This window comes from Adiantum capillus-veneris, chromosome 9 (genome assembly GCF_014529385.1).
Source record: "Adiantum capillus-veneris isolate H3 chromosome 9, ASM1452938v2, whole genome shotgun sequence".
NCBI lineage: Eukaryota > Viridiplantae > Streptophyta > Polypodiopsida > Polypodiales > Pteridaceae > Adiantum > Adiantum capillus-veneris.
The window spans coordinates 81,215,977-81,241,023 of NC_140939.1; the positions used below are offsets into that span (position 1 = coordinate 81,215,977).

The window sequence follows — 25,047 nt, forward strand, 5'->3', positions numbered from 1 at the left end:
TAATTCCAAGTTCCTGTGCTCTGTGTCCTCGTCGAAAACCAACCAAGGCTCACTCTTTAAGGAAAAAGTGATTCTATCCGGGCGACAGAACCATGAAACCGGCTCGTAGGGCGGTGGACTTTACCTTTCACCTGATCTTTACACTGTTAAACCTTATGACACAGAGGAACTTCACGAATAAACGTGTGAATGAACACGGCTTGGGAGCTAGAGTGCTTCCAAGCAAACAACGACACCCTGCAAGCCCCAAAGACTGGCGCCCCTTTCGGTACTTCTTTATTGGCACTGCCGTTAGGCAAGGTCTATGGGGAGGAATTTTGTCGCCATGGCCATAGGGCCTCAGGCCAATGGGGAGTTGTCGAGCAAGGGTATGTTTTTTAGGTGGACGGCATGCATTGGATTGCTATTTTTGTTGTTAAGACTTGTTACCGTGCTGAGCTGCGCTTATCGGCCCCACACCGACTCCTTCCGCATCCACCACGTGGTCATTTTGTACGAACCCCTTGAGTGTGAAGAGTCCTTTAATTGCAGCTTCGACATGATTATCCGCGACGGGGATCGCCTCTTGCATGACGTGGAAGCCGCGTCAGCCAATGCAATGAGCAGCTGCAGCAGCCGGCTCAGCAACTGCATAGCAGGAAGCTCAAGGACTGCATTCAGTGCAGCACATACAGCATTCAGTCGCAGTAGTGTGGATTCTGAGGAGGGCCACTACAGCACGGCGTCCTCTGCAAGCTTTCAGGTAACACCAGGCCGGCAATGCAGCTGCTCGTCTTAAGACAGCTACAGCCAGTATAGCGCAAATCTGTCTGCAGGGCTTGATTACAGTGCAGATACAGATGGCATGAGCGAGATCATTGCAAATTCATGTGATGAGTCTGACTGTTGCGGCCACAGGACTGCAGGGCACAGCTTTGCACAGGCAGATGGCATCGCCGTAGCACAGGGTCATGCTGACAGAGCATGCGCCGAGGATGACGTGGATGCATGCCATGCATGTGACACAGGTGCCCATAACGATGATGATGAGGATGAGCATGTCATGTAGTATGGTGATGCAATGATGGATGCGGATGGCGCAAGCATGGTAGACGAGACATGCTATTCTGAGGACCTCCTGCTAGATTTCTAAGAGTCGATTGAAGAGCTGGTGCGGTGTCACCAGCTGATTGGACAGCACGATGAGCTACATGCATTGTACTGCCGCTACATCCAACTAAATCCTCCAACCGTTCACCCCACCATAGCCCTCGCCTTTTTCCAAGTTTTACAACGTCTTGAAGCTTAATTAAGCTGGTTAATTCCTCTTTGTAACATTATTGAGCCTAAGAGCTTTCTTGTAATGTAAATCTGCACACACCCTTAAATTTCAATTCAATTGTAACTCTTCCATTGAGTGCAAATTCAATTCATTGTGTGGAATAAAGGCGATGCCCTCACCTAACTTAATTATAAGCCTCAATCTTGGTTCTCCATCATGTGAGATTCTCTCCCTTTAGCTAATTTGTCTCACGTATGGTGGTTCATTTTTGGAAGGTCCACCAAGTGCTCACAAAATACATTTTTTTTCCAACCCATGCCCACACCTATCTTAATAAGCCTGCTGCCTCAATCCAGGTTCTCCATTGTCTCATACGGTCCTTCATTTTTGAAGGTCCACCAACTTCCAAGTGTTCACAAAAATATTGTACCAGTTGATCACAGTCCATTTCAAAATAGGAGCAACTCTGTGCACGTTAACATCAATCTGCTTTAGCAACTTTTGACGACCAGTAGAACTCTCATATTACTTGGGTGTTGTACCACTGTGAACACAATGCTATGTCTGTTAAGATCCATCTTTCCTGACTCCAAATCCTTTGCAATGCTTCGCGCTAGCAATACCTTTTGTGGTGCTTGTTCCTTGTTGCCACTACTGTCAAAACCTGGAATGACATCATCTGTCGATCGTCGCCTTTGAATTTCTTTCTCATCAATCGTAACTTTCTCGATCTGGCCACTTGGTCCCAAGTGTACTGTAAAGATAGGACTTGTACCATAACCCCATGTGTCAGAGTCCTCTTTAATTTGTAAGCATCGTAAACATCTTTCCACCAAGTCTTCAAGTTTGTCAATTGCTCTGTGAACTTCGTTGACCCAATGACCACAGAAGCAGACTGTTTAGAGCCTAATACATTCTGGGTTGATAAATGTACGGAATCGGTGGGCTTCTGGCTCACTTTCAGGACCTTTGACTTTTGCCCCTTCACTAAAAACCAAGGCGGGCTTGCATGGCATCGCTGAGCCTTGATTTGGTGATTCTCCATGTTGAGAATTGCCTTGGTTGGTTGCAGTGGAGAGGGCAGTAATGCTACCTACCATCAACTACATGTGAACCAATAACAAGGAAAAACTGACCATCCTCACGAAGGTTGAAATATCTCATTTCAAGCCCTTAAGGCAATGAATCAATACAAAGCAAATGCCTTGAGATTCAGATTTTATGATACCTATTATTCTATGTTAGAATTTGTTCATTTTGTAAGGTGTTTCTTTCGCCCAAAAAATATAGCTCGAGGTTAGGGGACATTCTATACTTTAGCTCAACATGTCAAAGTGTGAGACCATTACACACAGCCTCTCAAAGAGTTCAATACCTCGCGCCTTACGGGACTTGCCTTAAACTACTCGAGGAAAGTTAACTCAGTGTGACAATGCGAATTTCTGCTCATAGGTCGAATCATGCTTGAGTTACAGCAGCCAGCGCAACGGTGACCTTAGTGAACACGTAAAATGATAGGAAAAAGGTTTTCGATTGTAACCCTCGTAATGTGTATTTTTCTTCTTGCTGGGAAGGTTGCAAAATGTTAGGACACAATGCAATAAATAGTCATTTTGCAACACTGTTCTCAAGAAATTCTCTCAGCAAGAGTAACATACAACACCTGAGGAGTGGGTCATATTGGTTCAGATCTTGAATACTTCCTCTCCTGCACCACACTTTTCAGTAAGTTACTACTGTAAACCACATATCTTCCATAACCCAGATCACAATTTATATCATTTACTACTATGAATCGCCAAGCATAATTTAATAACGCTTTGAGCCAGTTAACTTTTACTTTAAGGCAGTGCCCTCGTCTACTGTAGACGACCTTGTTTATTAAACTTGGGAGAAAACCTGCAAATCCTACGAGTTGTCCTACTTTTACTAGACTGAAAATGACCTACTCTAGCCCGATTTTGGCACCATAACCGTAGTAGGAGGGTTCACGGATAAAATCCCCGTGCAAAAGGTGACTTTCCTAGCGCATTTGAGCACTTTCCCAAACTGGCGAGAATCTGCAGCACGCTGAATTCTCTGTTTTCTGCCCAAAAATGCACCAGATCACCCGTACAGTGATCCCCTAGCTTCTCCAAAGCTCCTGGGGGTATTAGGGATCAATTAGGGCCAAAACTGTAATCGGCCTGTACAACGTAGAGGGCGGTACTATTTCAATTACCTGTTAACTTTACACAGAGCACTGAGAAGGGAAGAGAACACAGTTGCGTCCAGCGACTAGAATGTCACTGCGCACACGAGACTGACACCCTGTAGGCCCCAAAGACTGGCGCCCCTTTCGGTATTTCTTTATTCAAATTAAAGTAGACGATCCGACCACTTCGCACAAGCTTTCACAAAGCTGTCCAAACCTAGCGAGGGCTGAAAACGCAGGTTTTCGACCTGATTTTGGCAACATAACAGCGCAAAAACCCCTGTAGGTCAAAAACACCTGTCTAGGACGGATTCCCTCGCTATCTGGAAGCTTTCTGGTGAGCTGTCACAGAATTTCAGCGGGCTGTAATTCCCTGTTTTTCACTGCCGGGTGCCCAAAAGCCTGTACACGCATCCCAAGGCTCTCACGAGGCTCCCCCGATGTTCCCTTGTAGTTTAGGTGCGAAACCCTAAACCTGTAGAAAAACACAGCAGGCTGTAATTCGCTGTTTCGGATCGTTTTTAGCGGAGCGAACACGCCTACGCGTGTCCCAAGGGCTCCCGCACGCAATGGGACAGTTCCCCTGTGAATTGGACGAGTTTTCACGCGAGAAAACTCTCCGAACTCGCAATCTTTCGCGATGGAACTGTGCGTACCTGTGGGGGATTAGCAATTAGCTAATCCGGTTCCTGTTCAGAAGGCTCTTGCCTTGGCAAACGCGCATAAACCCCCAGAATTGTACATGTTCAACTAAGTAGCCCACTAGTGGGGCATAACATATTGTACGTAGGGGAGAAAGAGAGCAGTATGTAGCGTGCGGGGCATCACTCCCGTCACCGTACTGTGCATAGAGGGCAAGGTAAGCATTCCATAGCTGTTGTACCTGCTACAATCCACCTGAGGCTGAAAATGGCGCCCCCTTTGTTGATATGCAACTCGTTTTTGCCTCCCAGAATGGCAGAATCGCTCACAGGCTGACACGTCGCCCAGTTTCCGAGTTTGGGCTTTCCCTGCTAAAAATATCTCAATTGGTGCGTCAGTTGACTTGGCAGCAGAGCAATAAAATGTTCCCCTTGTCATTCCAGAGCTAATGACGCGAACACATTTTTCGGTCAAAAATAGCAGTTCCCTAAATTTTAGGAGATGCTTCCATGGCGTCCCTATCGGTCTCCTGACCATCATTGAAGACTACCATTTTACCAACATCTACAATGTGGGTTAATTTACTAGCCCCTTTCAACTTATAAAGTTGTAGTGACTTGACGAGTGGCCCAGACTTCATTTGGCGCACACAGGCTTCCATACTCATCAGAATTCAGTGCTAACTGGCCCGACAAGTCCCAGACTGACCGACCCAGACTCCCGTTGTGAGAAACCTATTCGGCCACAGCCGTTTCACACTAGCCATGCAATGTCCACTTGCACCTTTTCAAGGGTTCCGGGGAAAACAAGTAAAAATAAAATAAACAAAAATATATAGTACTTATTTACAGAAGGCAACATAAAAAATACACCTCCTGGTGACACACCCCACCCTTGAAATACTGCAAGCGACCTCGCTTGCATGCCAATAATACATGCAGTATCTCCTGATATCACATATATGCTATGATGGGAATCCAAGATATACATGCTTCCGGAAATGTAGCGTTGGACGATTAAACAATCCCACCAACCTGGCTACGACACATATATCAAGCATAGAAGCCTTCTGTGTACTCTGAAGCACAAACTTCTCTAGCTAGATTCTGTATGGAAAGAGTAGATACAATTGCTTAACTACTCTCTTGAGCATCATGAACCATGCTCTTGCCTTGCTCCAAAAAGTCTACATCAAGTCACTGTGGGTTCCATCTGAAAGACTTCAAGATACAATTGCAATAGCTGAGGTGAATCAAGCAATTCAGACTCTTCCATCCATTTGGCATCCAACGATGGATAGTTCTTGAACTTCACCAAATAGCGTCTTGCAACCTTTCCTCTAACCTTTCTTTTTTTATGTGCCAATATTTGTTCAGGAACAAGGATTTCATCCAATTCTTCCACTTCGGGTTGTTCCTCATCAAGCATATTCTCTGGCACATCACCAACAAAGGGTCTTAGAAGGCTGACATGAAAAGCATTATGTATTTTCCAGCCTTCTGGAAGCTTTAACCTGTAAGCTACATCGTTGATCTTTTCTGAAATCTGAAAAGGACCATAATATCGCATACTGAGCTTAGGAAACAAGCGTTCCTTGCCTTTCCTTTTCCTTAACCTGGCCTTTTCAAAGCGCAAAAGCACCCAATCACCAAGTGAAAATACAAGTTCACGACGGTGACGATTAGCAGCTTTCTTTTTCTTAGCCTGAGTCTTCTCAAGAGCAATCTTTATCTTCCTGTATGTTTCATCCATATCTTGGACATACTTGTCTGCCTCAAAAATCTTGTCCTTAGTCTGCAAAATGGGCGGGACTTTCTTCCCTCCTCTGACACATAACATTTGAGCAGGTCCAGAACAGTAGAATTTGCCTCTTCTGACTGTTCATCAGTTTGCGGATGAAACGAAGAAGAGAACTTTAGCGTAGTGCCCATGTTCTCAAACAATGCCTTCCAACAAAGACTCGTCATACGTGGATCCCTGCCACTGACAATTGACTGGGGCATCCCGTGATATTTAAAGATATTGAATATCTTGACCATGTGTTCTGGCTTTATCTTCTTCCTCACAGAAATGAAATGGGCCTGCTTACTGAACCTACAAATGATAGTCCAAATCCCATCATTGCCTATTTGCGTCCTTGGAAGATCAAAGATAAAGTCCATTGCTATGCTTTCCCATGGCCTATCTGGGATCGGCAATGGCTGCAACAATCCCGGTTGCTTTTGTCTGTCAAATTTGACTTTTTGGCATACTAAGCATGATCTTACAAATGTGTCAACATCTTGACGTAAAGTTGGCCAATAGAAGAATGCCTCAACCCCTTTCATTGTCGCATCAATTCCACGATGCCCAGCATAAGGTGGAGCATGACTTTCCATCAAAATCTTTGGCCGTAACTGTTTAGTAACGCATAACTTTCCATGCATCATGAGAAAGTCATTCTTAAGCATATAGTGCTCATGATGTTGCCCATCAACAAGCTGGTCATAGATCCTTGCAAAATCTGAATCTTCAGCATATTGGGTCTTCATTTCGCCTAGTTCACAATGGTACGGAATTGACACTGCTGAAATTTGGGGCTTTCGTGACAACGCATCAGCCACCACGTTCTTTTTCCCTTGTACATGCACAATCTGAAAATGGAACATTGACAAGATGTTTGCCCATCGCATGTGCTTCTCAGACAACTTCATCTGTGTGAGAAAATATCGCAAGGTTTGATGATCCGTTTGGACAACAAAATCAGCCCCTAGCAAATAGTGTTTCCAACTAGTGAGAGCATGAATTACTGCCAGCAATTCTTTCTCATAGACTTGCAAGTTCCTTTCAGTCTTCAAAAGAATTATGCTCTCATATGCGACTACTCGGCCATTCTGCATTAGAACTGCACCAAGACTATGGCCACACGCATCACACTGAACCACAAAAGGTTTAGAAAGATCTGGCAAAATAATTACCGGATTTGAAGTCAGCTTCTCTTTCAAGTGTTTGAACGCTAAAATTTCCTTGGCTGTCCACTTGAAAGTAACTCCTTTTCCTTGGAGTGCATGGAGTGGAGAAGCAATCTCAGCAAAATTTCGGATGAACCTCCTGTAATAGGAACATAAGCCTAGAAAGCTTCGAATGTCATGTACGGACTTCAAGTCTGGCCATGACCTAATTGCTTCCACTTTAGCGGGATCCATGCGTACCCCATCCTTTGAAACAATGTGCCCAAGGAAGTAAATTTCTTGCAAAAAGAATTCACTCTTCTTCGCATTAATGAGTAGCCTGTTCTTACGAAACTCATTGAAAACTGCAATCAAGTGATCCCTATGCTCCTCTTCGGACTTCGAATAGACAATCATGTCATCAAAGAAGGTACCCACGAAGTTTCTATGTGGTCTAAAAATTCTGTCCATCATTCTATTAAACGTGGCAGGAGCATTTGTGAGACCAAATGGCATGACAAGAAACTCATAGAGAACAAATGTTGTCCTAAACGCAGTCTTATGGACATCTTCTAGCCTAATGCGTATCTGATGGTACCCACTCTTTAGGTCTATTCTTGTAAACAATGACACTCCCTCAAGCCGATCAAGAATGTCATCTATCCTCGGTATGGGGAACCTGTTCTTGATGGTATTCTTATTCAAGGCGCGATAGTCAATGCACATGCGCCATGAACCATCCTTCTTCTGCACTAAGAGTACAGGCGAACAAAAAGGGGATGAACTGGGCTGAATCAGCCCCTTCTCTAAAAGCTCGTTGACCTGACTCATAATCTCTTTCTGCCGGGCTGCACTAACCCTGTATGGTGGTCTATTCGGTGGACTAGAACCTGGCACAAGATCTATAGTATGATCCTCAGGTCTCTCAGGAGGTAACTCCCCTGGCAAAGAGTCCGAAAAACAATCACTGAAACCACTCAAAAAAGTTGACCTGTCTTTATCTAAGGTAGACAAATTAGATACAACTTGAGGTACTTCTTTTGCAAAGATCAAGTACGCAGAAAGATGATTCTTTATTACAGATGAATTAGCAGAAGCAGAAACAACTGTAACAGACTCGCCTTTAAGCTTTACATCAAGGACATGAGTCTTTCCTCTATGTACAAGGGTAATCTTTTTGTTGTAAGTATCCACCATAGCATGCAACCTGTAACACCATGGGATACCCAGTAACACATCACAGCCCTCAAGTGGCATAATATGAAACTCTTCCGCATCGACATAACTCTGAATGTGCAGACGAAGCTTTCCCAGAATGGGAGTAACAAGCTCTGAATGTCCTAGGCATGCCAAACCTGCTTCGCCTGTCATACCCATCTCCTCTGCACGAATGCCCAACTTTGATGCCAATTCTGGTGATATGAAATTTGCACGGGCTCCTGGATCAAAGAAAACCAGCACTGTCTGGTCTCTAACTTTGCCCCAAGCTCTGCACAGCTCCGTGGCATCTGTGTTTGGCTGGTCTCCAACCAAATCTGGAACAAGTCTTGCACTTGGCTTTGGCTTCTTCCCTTTATGGTCTGACTTGTCATCCTTATCCTGTGACTTCTTCTGTGGGCATTCATTTGCAAAATGTCCTTCCTGTTCACAAATGTAGCATTTCTTGGCCTCTCTAAGAGCTTTCCGTTCTTCAAAAGTTTTGCCAGAAAAATGCCTCTTTTGTCCTTGTCCTCGTCCCGAAGAAGATTTAGACTGCTTCTTGGACATATCACCTTCTTCAGTGGAGGGTTTCTTTGTGGGAGGCTCAGAAGGCTTTGCTGCAACATTGCCCTTGGCTGAAAACTGTTTGCCCTGGGACCCTTTCTTGTGGCTATTAAATCCATCGGAATCTCCCTTTGACAGATTGCTGGCCACTCTCGCATTCTCTATCAACTGAAACATATTCATGACAGTAGTCTTTGTGCAATAGTCCCTGATTTTCTTGGGCAATCCGCAACAGTACTTCTCAATTTGTTCTGACAATGGCACAAACCTGTAAGAGGTGACTGGCAACAGTGCGGCCCAAAACTGTTTATTGTACTCTTCCAAGTTCGCACACTGTTTAGCATTCAACTCGTGCCATTCTGTCATCACATCCACTTCAAAAGTGTTTGTCAACCATGCAAGCGCAAAAAGTTGTTTGAATTGGACCCACGTTGTTGGGGCTTGACCCTGGTTCAACAATGCGGTCCACCATTGAAGCGCATTCCCTTTCAAGAAAGTGGCAGCCTTGCGTATCTTTGAAGATTCCGTGAAGTTTCCTCCAGCATAAGCTGCATCGAACTGCTGTATGAAGGTCAAAGCCTTCAATTGATCCTCAGTTCCTCTGAAAGTTTCAAACTTCACTCCCTGCCCACCTTCCTTGTAATCCTTAAGTTGAGTCAAAGGAGCCACATTATCATAAACAAGTGCTTGTAACAGTGGTGCTCCATGAGTGTTCATTCCAGCACTCGCATCAACTGTTTTCCCTGTCATATCTGCATTTTGTACGTATGGCTGCGAAAAACTAGCCATACCAAATTGTGTTCCAGGCACTCGAAACTGGCCATAGGCACCCTGAAAATTTGGTTGGACACCCATGTTCGCGTACATAGGGTTACCCATGCCTGTTTGCATTGTCCCGAACACATTCCCTGGCATATAACCTGTGGAAGGTCCAGCCATAGCTTGAAACACTGAACCACCTCCAAAATAACCAGGATAAGTATTAGGTAATGGAAGGGTCTGACGCATAGCCTGTTCATTGCTCCTTTGACCATTCACAAAAGGTTCCTGTCCAGCTAAAGCAAGTTGCTTTGGATCATTGGACACCGCTAGTTGCTCAACCACATGGGCTTTCCCTCGAGCATCATGAGTCCTCTGCGCATTGGAAATCTCCTTTTCTTGCAACGGCTCAGTCATGCCCTGTGTAGGAGGCTGAAAACCCTGTGTCGGAGCCTGTAAGAATTCCTGCATCCTTGGGTTGTTAGCCAACTGCTGAAACATGTCCATGCAACAACGCAGTTGAGTTCTAAACAACCTGTCCTCTTCTTGAAGAGTCGAAGGAACTTTCTCCGTGCCATGTGAGGAAGATCCCTCTTCAGGTACTTGGTCTCTCTTCTCTGCCATAACGACAAGCTCTGTGTTGCTTTCACCCACAACAATCCACGCTGCACTTTTTGAAGAAAAAGTGACTATCCCGTCGATGGAACCATGTAACCGGCCTGTACAACGTAGAGGGCGGTACTATTTCAATTACCTGTTAACTTTACACAGAGCACTGAGAAGGGAAGAGAACACAGTTGCGTCCAGCGACTAGAATGTCACTGCGCACACGAGACCGACACCCTGTAGGCCCCAAAGACTGGCGCCCCTTTCGGTCTTTCTTTATTCGAATTAAAGTAGACGATCCAACCACTTCGCACAAGCTTTCACAAAGCTGTCCAAACCTGGCGAGGGCTGAAAACGCAGGTTTTCGACCTGATTTTGGCAACATAACGGCGCAAAAACCCCTGTAGGTCAAAAACACCTGTCTAGGACGGATTCCCTCGCTATCTGGAAGCTTTCTGGTGAGCTGTCACAGAATTTCAGCGGGCTGTAATTCCCTGTTTTTCACTGCCGGGTGCCCAAAAGCTTGTACACGCATCCCAAGGCTCTCACGAGGCTCCCCCAGTGTTCCCTTGCAGTTTAGGTGCGAAACCCTAAACCTGCAGAAAAACACAGCAGGCTGTAATTCGCTGTTTCGGATCTTTTTTAGCGGAGCGAACACGCCTACGCGTGTCCCAAGGGCTCCCGCACGCAATGGGACAGTTCCCCTGTGAATTGGACGAGTTTTCACGCGAGAAAACTCTCCGAACTCGCAATCTTTCGCGATGGAACTGTGCGTACCTGTGGGGGATTAGCAATTAGCTAATCCGGTTCCTGTTCAGAAGGCTCTTGCCTTGGCAAACGCGCATAAACCCCCAGAACTGTACATGTTCAACTGAGTAGCCCACTAGTGAGGCATAACATACTGTACGTAGGGGAGAAAGAGAGCAGTATGTAGCGTGCGGGGCATCACTCCCGTCACCGTACTGTGCATAGAGGGCAAGGTAAGCATTCCATAGCTGTTGTACCTGCTACAATCCACCTGAGGCTGAAAATGGCGCCCCCTTTGTTGATATGCAACTCGTTTTTGCCTCCCAGAATGGCAGAATCGCTCACAGGCTGACACGTCGCCCAGTTTCCGAGTTTGGGCTTTCCCTGCTAAAAATATCTCAATTGGTGCGTCAGTTGACTTGGCAGCAGAGCAATAAAATGTTCCCCTTGTCATTCCAGAGCTAATGACGCGAACACATTTTTCGGTCAAAAATAGCAGTTCCCTAAATTTTAGGAGATGCTTCCATGGCGTCCCTATCGGTCTCCTGACCATCATTGAAGACTACCATTTTACCAACATCTACAATGTGGGTTAATTTACTGGCCCCTTTCAACTTATAAAGTTGTAGTGACTTGACGAGTGGCCCAGACTTCATTTGGCGCACACAGGCTTCCATACTCATCAGAATTCAGTGCTAACTGGCCCGACAAGTCCCAGACTGACCGACCCAGACTCCCGATGTGAGAAACCTATTCGGCCGTAGCCGTTTCACACTGGCCATGCAATGTCCACTTGCACCTTTTCAAGGGTTCCGGGGAAAACAAGTAAAAATAAAATAAATAAAAATATATAGTACTTATTTACGGAAGGCAACAGAAAAAATACACCTCCCGGTGACAAAAACCCTAAACTTGCAAATACATAGCAAGCTATAATTTACTGTTTTGGGCTCCATTTCACATGTCGGTCACATTTGTAGCAAGCCCTCGAGCTTGGCACTTGTAGGGCTATTTGCCCTTTGAATTGGACGAGATTTCTCGCGTGAAATCTCTCCGAGTTCACCTGTACCTATGGGGGATTAGCAATTAGCGATCCAGTACCTGCGCAAGAGGCTCTTGCCTTGACAATCGCGCATGAACCCACACAATTACTGTACACGCAAATGAAAATCCCGCGGGGCATCATGTTTCTATATTCAAAGGAGCAGAGAGGTGCACGAGAGCGGAATCATTGTGCTACATAAGACAAGGGAGAAGGTAAGCTTTCCATTGAAGCTGTGATCACCTGCACCCACTACACACACACAGTAGTTCATAAGGAGCTTCAATTCAGCCCCATATCAAATTTGGGCATCCCCGCTTGCTGATGAGTGTGGCAAATTCACGTGGAGCTGCCATGTGTCCACTTTGCCTCTTTTGAGTTAATTTCCTAGTACCCACCAACTTATAAGTGTCGCATGGGGCCTAAATGACTTGAACTGAGCCTAGACATAATTTAGTCTTTCACTGCTCGGATTTTAGTGCCGATTGGCCCGACTATCTCGTGGTGACCTGCCCTTCACTGCTGCGGGTGAAACTCTTGGCCGTAGGCCGTTTCACATTGGCCATACAATGTTCGACCATTTGTGACTTCAAAAAGAGGGTCCCAAAAATTAAATAAAAATCAAGGAAAAGGAACCAAAAACTAAGGTTAGTGGTTGCCACAGCCTCATGACATCGGACTTGTCAATAGGAATATAATGATGTGCATAGTCCCTCTTTCTATTGCTTTATTGACGAGCAATGTAACGATAGGAGTAAGGGTTCCTGCTATGTGGATGGTGTGCTCGCTCTATAATTCTCCTCATGCATGGCTAATGTCTACGCCCTGAAGGAGGAGAATATTTTCTTTGGAGCTTTGTGTGCCCTCATCTACAAGGAATGAAATTTCTCTTTGGAGCTTTATGTGGCCTCATCTAGGAGGGTTTTTGGCCTCCCCCAAAGGGGGGAGGCCCTAGTGATGGTTTCCCTTTTTGCTAATGAAAAAGAGAAGATTTTTTAAAAAAAATATAACATTTTATTTTTAGATGTTTTTGGCCTGCCCAAAGGGCTAAGGCCATAGTGATGTGTTCCCTTTTTGTTAGTGAAAAACGTTATATGTATTTTAAAAAATAAAATATAAAATGAAAATGTTTGATTAGTGAGTGATGTAGTGAGCATGAGAAGGTTACGAGTGACAGTTAGTCATGTTTTCTCTCAAAAGATATTGAGATAAGATTTTTCCAAGATTTTATTATTGAATGTGGTCATAATTTGAGTCTGGCTCCTCTTTTCTCGTGCAACCTCCATGACCAAGTGTCCGGTTTGTAAAAAGTTTAGAGGTTTTCAGTGATTGGTTTCTTAAGTTCGTGAATCGTGCAGATAGAGATAATGTCGAGCGAATGATGGAGGGGGACAGCAGTTAAACCCGAGGAGGGGGCAGACTGTTTCCCACTCGAAAGGAAAATCTTTAATCTTTAATCTCCTGTTGAGGTGCACTCTCTCATGTTGAGTAGTTTGCACCATGTTTGGATGAGGACCGAGGTGCTTCTTGTGTCGATCGTTGCCCTCAGTTTCATGAAGCCAGGGGACGTATGCAAAGCATGAGCAAGGAGCAGCATTAGCAGCAAATGGAGCTGTGCATGCAGGAGCACTAGGCAATGTGGCAGTAAATGGTCCACAAGGGGGTCAGAGCAGGAATGATCCATAGCTGAAGGCATACTATAATGACTGTTAAATTTATTAGCAAGAGAGAAGCCGAACCACTTGCTATCGATACTAGGTGAAGTAGTAGCCGTTATAGTAATACCCTGAATTTCTAGCTGCATCAGACTCACTTCTATAATGTTGTGCAGGCACTGACCTCGATCTTACACTCAGCGAGCATGGCTCATGACGATTCACGCAAGGGCTGAGCCTGTAGATTCTATAACAGGCAGTACTATTACCTAATTGTTGTATAAGCAGGAGTAGTATGCCAATGGATTACGGGGCATCTGCCTTGGACTTCCAGGTTATATTCTCTCGAGTCTCGCAGTCTCCATTTCTAGAAAGGGGGGCCTGGGCCTCGGCCACAGCTGCCTGCTAATTCTATCAGTTTGTTGGCGCCGACGCTCCTGATCCTATATAGCCACCCGGCCTGTACCAATGATCTCGCCTCTGATCCACACTTAAATGGGCGCCTCTGCCTTGCGATAATAAATTAGGGCCTGCTTAATTTTCTGATTGCCTTTCTTTTCCCTGCTTAAAAGTCCCCTCTCACCCTTCTCTCTTTTGCGATTTCTTCTTGCAGGCCAGGGGCAGCAGCAATACGAAGAGAGATGCACTCACTCTTTATAGAACCGTTGTCTCTCTCTCTCTCGCATGGTTGATCTCCGACTCTCCGGAGGGGATGCAACGTCACTTAGATGCTTTGCATAGGTTTGCCCAGGAAAGTGGTTTGTCTGTCAACCTTGGTAAAACCAAGGTCATGGTATTTAATACCACCCCACAGTGGATCAAGAGGTCAGCGCCCGCATTCACATACAGCCAGGAGAAAGTGGAGTATATAGATGCTTACACTTACCTTGGAGTGGTTTTTAGTGGGCCATCATTTTCATTGAGGAGGAGAGCAGAGTCTAGATTGACCAGAGCCCATGCAGCATTGGGTAGATTGGAAAGGATGTGTTCACAGGTTCAGTTTCAGGAGCCTCGGACGAAGCTCTGGCTCTTTAACACTTTGGTGGCTTCTACATTGCTTTATGGAGCTGAGATTTGGGGACCTTCATTGGATCATCACGGGAGGACAGGCCGCACTGATGGATGGTGGGACATGGAGAAGCCTCTGGTCTCTATGATCTCGCGGCTCATTAGAGCTAAGGCTTCAGTACCACGTGCTATTGTCCGAGCAGAGCTAGCTGCCCCCCCACTAGTGGTTGAGGCGCTCACCAGATCTGTCTCCTTCATACACCGCATGTGGGAACTTCCCAGAGACAGATATGCCCGCCTTGCACTTGAGTCCTCTTGACAGCTAGCCATGCAGGGAGATACAGCATGCTGGTATGGGGAGATGACATCATGGTTTCAGGCGCATGGGTTCAGCATAGACAGATTGCCTCCCTTCCAGTACTCACTGGATGCACCCTCTCTGACTCTTACACAGTCCGAGATCACCAGGCTCATCCGCCAGGACCTGACTCAGCTAGACACCAGGAGGACATGGATAATGCCAGCACAGGAGCTGGGCACGAAGATGGCTTTCTACAGAGAGCATCTTCTCCAGCTTGCGGAGGACAGTTTTGTGACGAGGCCCAGATACATGGACAACCACTTGTCTCATGGGATACGATGTGCTATTGGCTAGATAAGCACATCTTCACACCAGCTGCGAATCGAGACTGGGAGATACAGCGGAGTACCAGCAGAGGCCAGGACATGCCCCCTGTGTGACATCGAGCCTGAGACAAAGTTGCACTACACATGCCACTGCCCCGTCTACTACGAGATGCGAGGCCGCTTCCATTGCTTGTTCAGAGAGGGCTTTGGACCAGTCTCCAAAGTCATGTGGTATGAGGATCAGAGATGCCTGGGTTTGTTTTTGCTCGAGCTACACAGACACACAGAGAGCTTGATGAGAGGAGAGGCTAGCCAGTCTCAGAGACAAATCACAGACTTCTTTAGAGCTACCACTGGACACCCGGAGGAGCTACTACCACAGCAGAGCTCGTCGCCTCACACCAGAGGCACATTGATCAACCGAGCGACCGAGCTGGGGAGATCCAGACGCCCACGACTGCGGAGGATTACACAGCATTGACGGAGGCTGCATTAGAGGATTCGGATCACTTTGGCCCGACATGCACGACACCCGGTCAGACTACTGACCATGGAGGAGATGATGAGATCCGCCAGCAACCGATGCTGAATCTCTTGTGATTTTGTCATCTTGTTACTCTGACTTTGTATCAGATCCACCACATTGTAACTTTTTGGTCTCATAGGTTACTTTGGCCTTTTGAAGACGTTAATATAACATTTCATTTCATTTCATCTCTCTCTCTCTCTCTCTCTCTCTCTCTCTCTCTCTCTCTCTCTCTCTCTCTCTCTCTCTCTCTCTCTCTCTCCGTGTCTGTGCTTTAATCTGGCAATTCTATCGGTTTCAATTTTAATCTACCTAGCCTAGAACCTGCGCACGAATTGTTCCACGATTTAATTAAATGGCCCGTCGCATTGATGAGACCACACTCAAAGAGACACTGAACCTAGGACACATCACACCCAGCTAAACCAACGCTCTAATGCCGTGCTTGTTTGCCTCTTGTAGGCTTGGGATGGATGGGCTATGTTTGTGTTGACTCCTGGCCCGGACCTGGATGGTTATGCGGGAGGAGTATTAAGAAGTCTGAGCAATGGTTACTCTTAGCACCTCCAAACGATGCAGGCTACGGTCTTGGGGGGCGTTTGGTTGTAAAAGGCCTCTATATCTCCCGGCCCGGACCTTTTTAGGTTATGCGGGAGGAGTGATGAGGGAGTCGTTGAATATCTCCCAGGCCGAACCTTGTTAGGTTATGCGGGAGGAGTGTTCATCGGCGATTTATGTTTCTATGTCTTCTAACATGCATATGTAAGCATTTGTGTTGCATTGTGATGTGCCCGCTACTACTGAATATTCCTAATTGGATGAGATTGCCTAGGTATGTAATTTTTTAGTGCATCAAGACACCCGTGGAACATCAGTACGGTCTGGGTGTGATGGCTAATTTTACTACGCCGGAATATCAAGTGTAACAGACTTGGACACTCCAAGTCAAGAATCAATCGCAACAGCACCAAATAACCACTTCAAAACAATTCACAGATCACAATAGATTTGCACTGGCCCGGCGGAGTTCCGTGCCTAGAGATATTGGCCCCAAAGACTGGCGCCCCTTTCGGTATTTCTTTTTATATTAATCAAATCAAAGTACAAGAGTGTGGCTAGGGTTTCACTCTCAAACTCTGCATCCAGATGCCCTGAGAAGTGAAGCCCTCTCCACATATTTAAAGGTACAAGGGGCGCCCAAAAGCAGAGCCCCAAAAGCTTTCAAAATCAAAAGCATCAGTTCTCTCTCTTAGAGAGAGTCTCTTTTTTTTTTATAAAAAAAAACAAGTTCTCTCTTTTTCATGCAAAAAGCAACGCCCAAAAGCTGCCAACGCAAATTGCGGCGCAATTTGCGGAAAATCCGTACAGCCCTGCCACGTGGCACTGGCGCTAGAAATTAGGGTTTCAGCCAGCAGTTAGGGTTTCCAAAAATTAGGGCTTGCTGCGAATTAGGGTTTCTGGCAGATTTTAGGGTTTGCAGGAATTCTAGGGTTTCTGGCAGAAATTAGGGTTTCTGCTGTCCGCCATGTCATCACTTTGTGACATACCCCCCTCTTGAAAGCATTGTAATCGACCGATTACGCCTGCAAAACCGACAAAAGCCATAAACCGTCTTAGCAGACACTGACTGTTAGTACCTACGTACTAGGAACACACATCTAGCACATGTACAAAATCGACAGTCACATCACAGGACATCACCAGACATCAGAGGACATCACATGACATTCAACATTCACTCGGATCTTAGACCATGATTTATCGGCAATGTAGCTAGCAATCACATCTAGGTCCAATCGGGACCTCATCGATGTCCGATTGACTAACCCCTATTGCAACCATGTCTATTCGAGATCAATCAGACCAAAATGCTGCAGTCATTTCGGCTATCAGTTCTTGCACTCACAAGAAGTCAAGAACAAATCAGTATCATTATTAGGAATTCCATTTCATAAAGCATACAGCAAAATACTGTCAGCTCTCAGTATCCCTGAAGCTCAAAGAGACATCAGTGACTCTAGTATCTAAACCAAAGCATCTGTTGACAAAGGAGTGGAGTGACTCCCCTCTTGTGCATCCCACTGCACCAGATCTCCGACCAAGCTGAATTCTGGGTTCCATTTGGAGTAGACTATGCTAAACCAAAAGCATCGAGGTAAAGTTTCACAATCTGAGGAGTATCTGCTAGGTCCTCCTCCTCCATCCACTTGGCATCAAGTGCAGGATAATTCTTGAACTTAACCAAGAACCGCCTTCGGACTTTACCCTTATTCTTCGTATCCTTATGTGCCAAAATCTGTTCAGGAACAAGGATCTCCTCGTTTTCTTCCACTTCGGGTTGCTCATCAGGCTCCCCATCATCAGGCACATCACCTTTAAAAGGTTTCAAGAGACTCACATGAAATGCATTGTGAATCCTCCAAGTATCTGGCAGTTTCAGTCGGAGACTTCATTTATCTTTTCAATAATCTGGAAAGGGCCGTAGTATCGCATACTAAGCTTTGGAAAAAGCCTCTCCTTTCCCTTTTTCTTTCGTAGGCGTGCCTTCTCAAAACGTAAGAGCACCCAATCATCCTCCTTCAATTTCAAGTCGCGACGATGGCGATCCGCTGCCTTTTTGTGTCGTTCTTGAGACTTCTGCAAAGTCTCGCGAACCTTGGCAAAAGCCGTATCCAGATCTCGCGTATATTCATTCGCTTCAAAGATCTTATCTTTCGTGCTCAGGAAGGGTGGAACCTTCGCAGCACCTTCAACAATCTCAAATGGCACCTTCCCCGTCGACGAGTGTATCGTGTTATTGTAGGCAAATTCCACCAAAGGTAAATATCTTTCCCATTGAGTCTTCTGATCTGAGATATAAGACTTCAATAAATCTAGAACCACTGAATTGGCAATCTCGGATTGCCCATCAATCTGCGGGTGGAACGATGATGAGAACTGCAACCGCGTGCCAATGTTCTCCCAAATTGCCTTCCAAAACAAACTTGTAAATCTGGGGTCTCTGTCGGAGACAATTGTCTTAGGCATGCCATGTAATCTGAAAATCTGGGCCACAAGCAGTCTCGCTAAGTGATCCGGCTTGACTGTTTTCTTCACTGGAATGAAATGAGCCTGTTTGCTAAATCTGTCAATAACAGTCCGGATACCATCGTGACCACTCTGTGTTCTCGGGAGATCAAAAATGAAATCCATCGCTATATTTTCCCAAGGGCGGGTGGGTATGGGTAAAGGCTGTAACAATCCCTGTGCTTTAGGCCCGTCAAACTTGACCTTCTGGCATACCAAGCAACTGCGCACAAACTCTTCCACATCTTTCTTGAGTCTCGGCCAAAAGAAATATCTCTCTACCCCTTTCATGGTGGTAGCAATGCCGCGGTGACCCGTAAAAGGTGGACAGTGGCATTCAGTCATAACCTTCTCCCTCAACGGCTGTGTAACGCACAACATAGTCTTTTTCATCAAGAAGCCTTCCCGAAGGGAGTATCCAGCTACTGTCTCTCCATCCCGTAGCCGTGTGAAAATATCTCCAAAATCTGTATCTGTGGCATACTGATCGACCATATCCTCGAAGCTCCTATGATGTATCGCGGAAATAGCCAGAACCAACGGTTTCCGAGACAAAGCATCTGCCACCACATTCTTTTGTCCCTGCACATGGACAATCTAGAAGTGGAACTGTGACAAGATGTTCGCCCGCCGCATCTACTTTTCCGAAAGCTGCTTCTGTGACAAGAAGTAGCGCAAACTCTGATGGTCTATAAAGACAGTGAAATCCGCTCCGAGTAGGTAATGCCGCCATTGAGTAAGAGCATGGATAATCGCCAAAAGCTCTTTCTCATAAATCTATGCTGTCATCTCCGGCCTAGAGAACAAACGGCTCTCGTAAGCTATGACATGGCCTTCTTGCATCAAGACCGCACCCAGACTACGACCACAAGCATCACAATATACTTCGAATGACTTCTGCAAGTCCGGCAAAGTCAAAATAGGTCCTGTAGTTAATTTCTCTTTCAATGTCTGAAAGGCAGTCACCTCTGTGGGTCCCCACGAAAAAGGTACTCCTTTCTGTGTCAAGATATGCAAAGGGGAAGCAACCTCTGCAAACTTTCGTATGAACCGCCTGTAGTACGAACATAGTCCCAAGAAGCTTCTAACTTCATGGACATTCTTCAAGTCGGGCCAATCACGGATAGTCTCTATCTTGGCCGGATCCATTTGCACTCTGCTGCTGACACAATGTGTCCCAAAAAGTGTATCTCTGGTAGGAAAAATTCACTTTTCTTTGCATTAATCACTAACTTGTGATCTCGTAATGCCTGAAAGACCTGAAGTAGATGATCTCTGTGTTCTGCCTCATTCTTGGAGAAAACAATGATGTCGTCAAAGAAAGTGCCAACAAATAGCCTGTACTCTCGAAAAATCCGATCCATCATCCAGTTAAATGTCGCAGGAGCATTGGTTAAGCCAAAAGGCATCACCAAAAACTCAAATAACCCAAAAGTCGTCCGAAAAGCTGTCTTGTAGACGTCTCCCGGCGCTATCCTGATCTGATGATATCCACTCTTCAAGTCAATCCTGCTAAAGCACGAGGATCCCTGTAACCTGTCGAGTATATCATCGATCCTAGGAATCGGAAATCTGTTCTTGATGGTGATTTTGTTGAGAGCTCTATAATCGATGCACATTCTCCAAGATCCGTCTTTCTTCAAAACCAACAACACTTGAGAGCAATACGGTGAAGTACTAGGCTGGACAAGACCCTTTTCCAAGAGGTCTTTCACTTGGTTCATAATCTCTTCATTCTGTGCTCGGCTCACACGGTAGGGTGGCCGGTTCGGTGGTGTACTACCAGGTATCAGATCAATGGTATGATCTTCAGGACGAGCAAGTGGTAACTCTCCTGGCAGACCTCTTGAGAAGCAATCGGCATGAGAGTGTAGAAAATCTTGGCGTTCTTTATCAAGTTTAGACATATTTGTCCGATCATCATCACTCAACTCTTTCATAAAGATCGAGTAAACAAACAGACTGGATTTCATTAATTTTGAAATGGCCGAAGCCGATACAATAGGGACAGACTCGCCCTTCAGTTTAATATCAAGTACAATTGTTCTGCCCTTTTCTGTAGTCAAAGTCGCTTTTCTCGCCCGATAATCGACCACGGCGTTGTTCTTGTGGTACCAGGGAATCCCTAAGAGAACATCACAACCCTCCAAAGGCATTGTGAAGAAGTCCTCATGCCCCAAATACCCCTGACAATGCAACCGAAGTTTGCCAATGACAGGTGTAATGGCTACGTCCCTGCCGGGTGCCGCTAGAACTGCCTCTGCAAGTGGTCCCATCCAATCGGGAGTAATCTCAAGCCGCGCCGCCAATTCTCGTGAAATGAAGTTGGCCTTGGCTCCTCCATCAAAGAAAATCAAGGCCTCTTGATCTTTCACTTTGCCCCAAGCTCAGCAAAGTTCTGTACTTTCATCCATGGTGTCGGGATCAGTACCCACACAATCTGGAGCCAGTCCTGTTTTCATCTTGCCTTTTCGTACACGGTCCTCAGCTGCTCTCGAACTCTCAGGCCTTTCGTCGTCCTTGTCATTCTGTTCTTTCTCTCCCTTTTTAGGGCACTTCCCGGAGATATGTCCAATTTCCCCGCATCCAAAGCACTTCCCCTCCCTGATGTAGCGAGTCCGCTCCTGAGGAGTAAGTCTAGGTCGTGCATCCTTTTTCTCTGGGTTGCTTTCTTTTTCTACTTTCATTCCCAGAAGTCTGTCCGGTTCGTTGTGTCGTGACCTCATCTGTGGGGTAGGTCAGACTGCCAAAGTGAATTGCAAAGCCCCGCTTCGCATGACTCATCAACTCCTGAATAGAAGCTGACTTCTGTTCCAAGCAGTGGTCTCGGATCTCTGTAGGTAGACCCAATGTAAACCGCTCAATCTGTTCTCTGAACGAGATCTTCTTGAATGAAGAGGCAGGTAGAAAAGAGTTCCAAAATCTTTCACAGTAAGAATTCACTGTATCACTCTTGGTCATCCGGAGATGGTTCAAGCAGCTCGTATATCTCGCTCAAACTCTTGAGTCAACCAAGAAGAAATAAAAAGCCTCTTGAATTTCAGCCATGTAACTGGCACAGTCTTGCTTAATAGAAGCGTGGACCACCAAGTGCGAGCATTCCCCTTAAAATAAGAGGCAGCTCTCCGAATCTTGGAGTGCTCTGAATAGCGTCATCCCGCGAAAGCGATGTCAAACTGCTGTATAAAAGACAAGGCCTTCGAAGCATCGGAGTATCCCGAAAAAGTATCAAACTTAAGTGCTTGACCACCTTCCTTAAACTCTCGGACTTTCTTGCTTTTATCTTTGAGAAAGTCATAATGGTTGGCTTTGTAAAGATTCTTCTTGTTCACATAAAAGTTCCCATTGTCAGAGTCTGAACTGCCCATAGACGAGTCCTCTGTAGAAGTGTCACTCACTGGGCGAGACTTAGACTTCCTTGCCTTTTTCTTGCCCTTTCCGAAGCGTTGTCTTGCTTCGCTTTTTGCTTTTCCTGTCTTCTTCGCTCGAGTCTGAAGAGCTAGAAGAACTGTCAGAAGAAGAAGAAGAAGAAGAATTGGGTAGGCCTTCAAACTTGACACGCTTCTTCAGTTTCTTTGCCTTGTCGAATGTCGACCGACGACCCAAATATCCCGGGAAGTCAGTGCCTTTCTTGTGCTTTTTGCCGTGCTTTTTGTCCTTCTTTTGCACGTCGAAAAGCTGAGCAATTCGTGCATCAACCACGTTCTCCAGTTCCTTCTCCGTATATTTCTTGGAGACAAAAGATTTCTTGAGAGCAGGCTTCGGGAGTGGTGTTGTGGTTCTTTGCCACTCTGTCTGTACCTCTTCCAAAGAGGTCTGGTTCATATATTTTGCCATCTTCGGGTCCCTAGCAAAATTGAGCATCATCTTTGTTGCATCATCAATCAATTTTCGACGCTCCATCTCTTGCTGCTCCGCTGGAGTAGGCCTAGGCGGGCCATACTCCGTGCCGGAATCTTCGTTGTGATCCCTGCCCGCATCTCTAGATGCATAGGGAGTCGACTGATCATTGCCTGAAGCCATAGGTGCTGCGGAAAAAAAATTCGGGGATCGGATTTCCCGTAGAAGAGAAATCGGCCGTGCTCTAATACCACTGTAACAGACTTGGACACTCCAAGTCAAGAATCAATCGCAACAGCACCAAATAACCACTTCAAAGCAATTCACATATCACAATAGATTTGCATTGGCCCGGCGGAGTTCCGTGCCTAGAGATATTGGCCCCAAAGACTGGCGCCCCTTTCGGTATTTCTTTTTATATTAATCAAATCAAAGTACAAGAGTGTGGCTAGGGTTTCACTCTCAGACTCTGCGTCCAGATGCCCTGAGAAGTGAAGCCCTCTCCACATATTTAAAGGTACAAGGGGTGCCCAAAAGCAGAGCCCCAAAAGCTTTCAAAATCAAAAGCATCAGTTCTCTCTCTTAGAGAGAGTCTCTTTTTTTTTATTAAAAAAAAGCAAGTTCTCTCGTTTTCATGCAAAAAGCAACGCCCAAAATCTGCCAGCGCAAATTGCGGCGCAATTTCCGGAAAATCCGTACAGCCCTGCCACGTGGCACTGGCGCTAGAAATTAGGGTTTCAGCCAGCAGTTAGGGTTTCCAGAAATTAGGGTTTGCTGCGAATTAGGGTTTCTGGCAGATTTAGGGTTTGCAGGAATTTTAGGGTTTCTGGCAGAAATTAGGGTTTCTGCTGTCCGCCACATCATCACTTTGTGACATCAAGAGTTCCAATCTGGACGAAAGGAGAAGCTAACTCCTTGATCAAAGGAGCAGAAAGGAGAAGCTAACTCATTGATCAAAACAGCCGAAAGGAGAAGTTGACTCCTTGATCAAAGAGCAGACAGGAGAAGCTAACTCCTTAATAAAAAGAGCAAATCGATTGTCCCTCGTAATGTCCCTCGGAAATTTTTGAGGTAATTTGAGTTGTTTTGCAGATATGCTGTAATCGCGGACGATTACTCTCTTTCAAGAAGGGGAGATGTAACAAACTGCTGACGTGTCAAAGCCCTGAAGTTGCAAATGTCAGCCGAGGGGCCTAAACCCTAAGAAGAACAAGTAACAGAAGAAGAAGTCCTACCAACTTATGGAGACCCTCTTCAATGGGGCCCCAAGTGACAGATTAAAATAAAGCAGGACCTACACACACATACACAAATTGATGACATGGCAGATTTTTGAAAATTGCGCTGACATGATGATGTGGCAAGTTGTACAGATTTCCGCGTTTTGCGCTGCTGATGACGTGGCAGGCTGTACGAATTTCCGTAAATTGCACTGGCAGCTTTTTGGCTTTGCTTTTGGACTGGATGCTTTTAAGTTTGAAGGGTCTTCACAATAATTGCTTTTTAGGCCAAGGGCCTTTAAATATGAAGCTAGGGCTCATTCTTTGGCATGCTTCCTGGAGAAGATGCAGAGTCTGGAGTACCGGCTTGAACTATGTTGATGAAATATAAAGAAAGGGGCACCAAGGTTTGGGATCAATACTCTCTGGGGTGGAATTCCGCCACTCCGTGTCGCGTGTCGTCTCTCTCTCTCTCTTAGTTCTGTATTTATTGAAGTACTAAAAGTCTGTTCAATCTGTTCTTTTCTATCGGCATGTGGTGCCCGTCTTGTCTCTCCAAGATAATGTCCAACTCCTCTAACAATGCACAAATACCCCTTAGGAGATGATAGAAAATTTATTTGCAAGTTAGTGTGCTTGGATGCGATTCTTTTGTTATTAATAATGGGAGAGAGAGAGAGAGAGAGAGAGAGAGAGAGGGAGGGAACACTTTCTTTCTTAGTGAAGCTCCTCTTCACAATCTTTAGTTGCTTTGGAATGTTTTTGAAAACCTTTGGAAACCTCCAAAGAGAAATGCCCTTGTTGACTTGGATGCGCTTCCTTGAAGCTTGATGTAGCTCCCCTTTGGATGGCTTTGAAGCTCAAATGAAAAGACCGTTGAAGGATTTTTGAAAGAATTGGTTGTTCTTTGACTTCTCAGCTTATGGGAAGAAGTTGCTAGAGGCCCAAGGGAAATGCACCTACTCTGTCATTTCTGCCTGCTGCTAGCCGTGGGAAAAAGGCCCTTATATTGCCTAAGCTTTTGGGGAGCTCCAACTCTTGGGGAGAGGTTGATGGCCATGGGAAGGTAGCCTTAGCAAGGATGATTAAGTGCCTCTTGAGCCGAGCTGGGCCGCGGGAAGGGGGGCCTCTCTGAGGCGGACCCGAAAAAAAATGAGTTG

At 45.7% G+C, this 25,047-nt stretch overlaps 1 long non-coding RNA gene and 1 pseudogene across 1 annotated transcript in view; one reads left to right on the top strand and one right to left on the bottom strand.

Moving 5' to 3' along the window:
* LOC147450722 (uncharacterized) overlaps positions 1-25,047 on the bottom strand; it is a 51,961-nt gene that overhangs the window by 20,957 nt on the left and 5,957 nt on the right. The window lies entirely within an intron of this gene.
* LOC147450723 (uncharacterized) lies at positions 190-1,048 on the top strand (annotated as a pseudogene).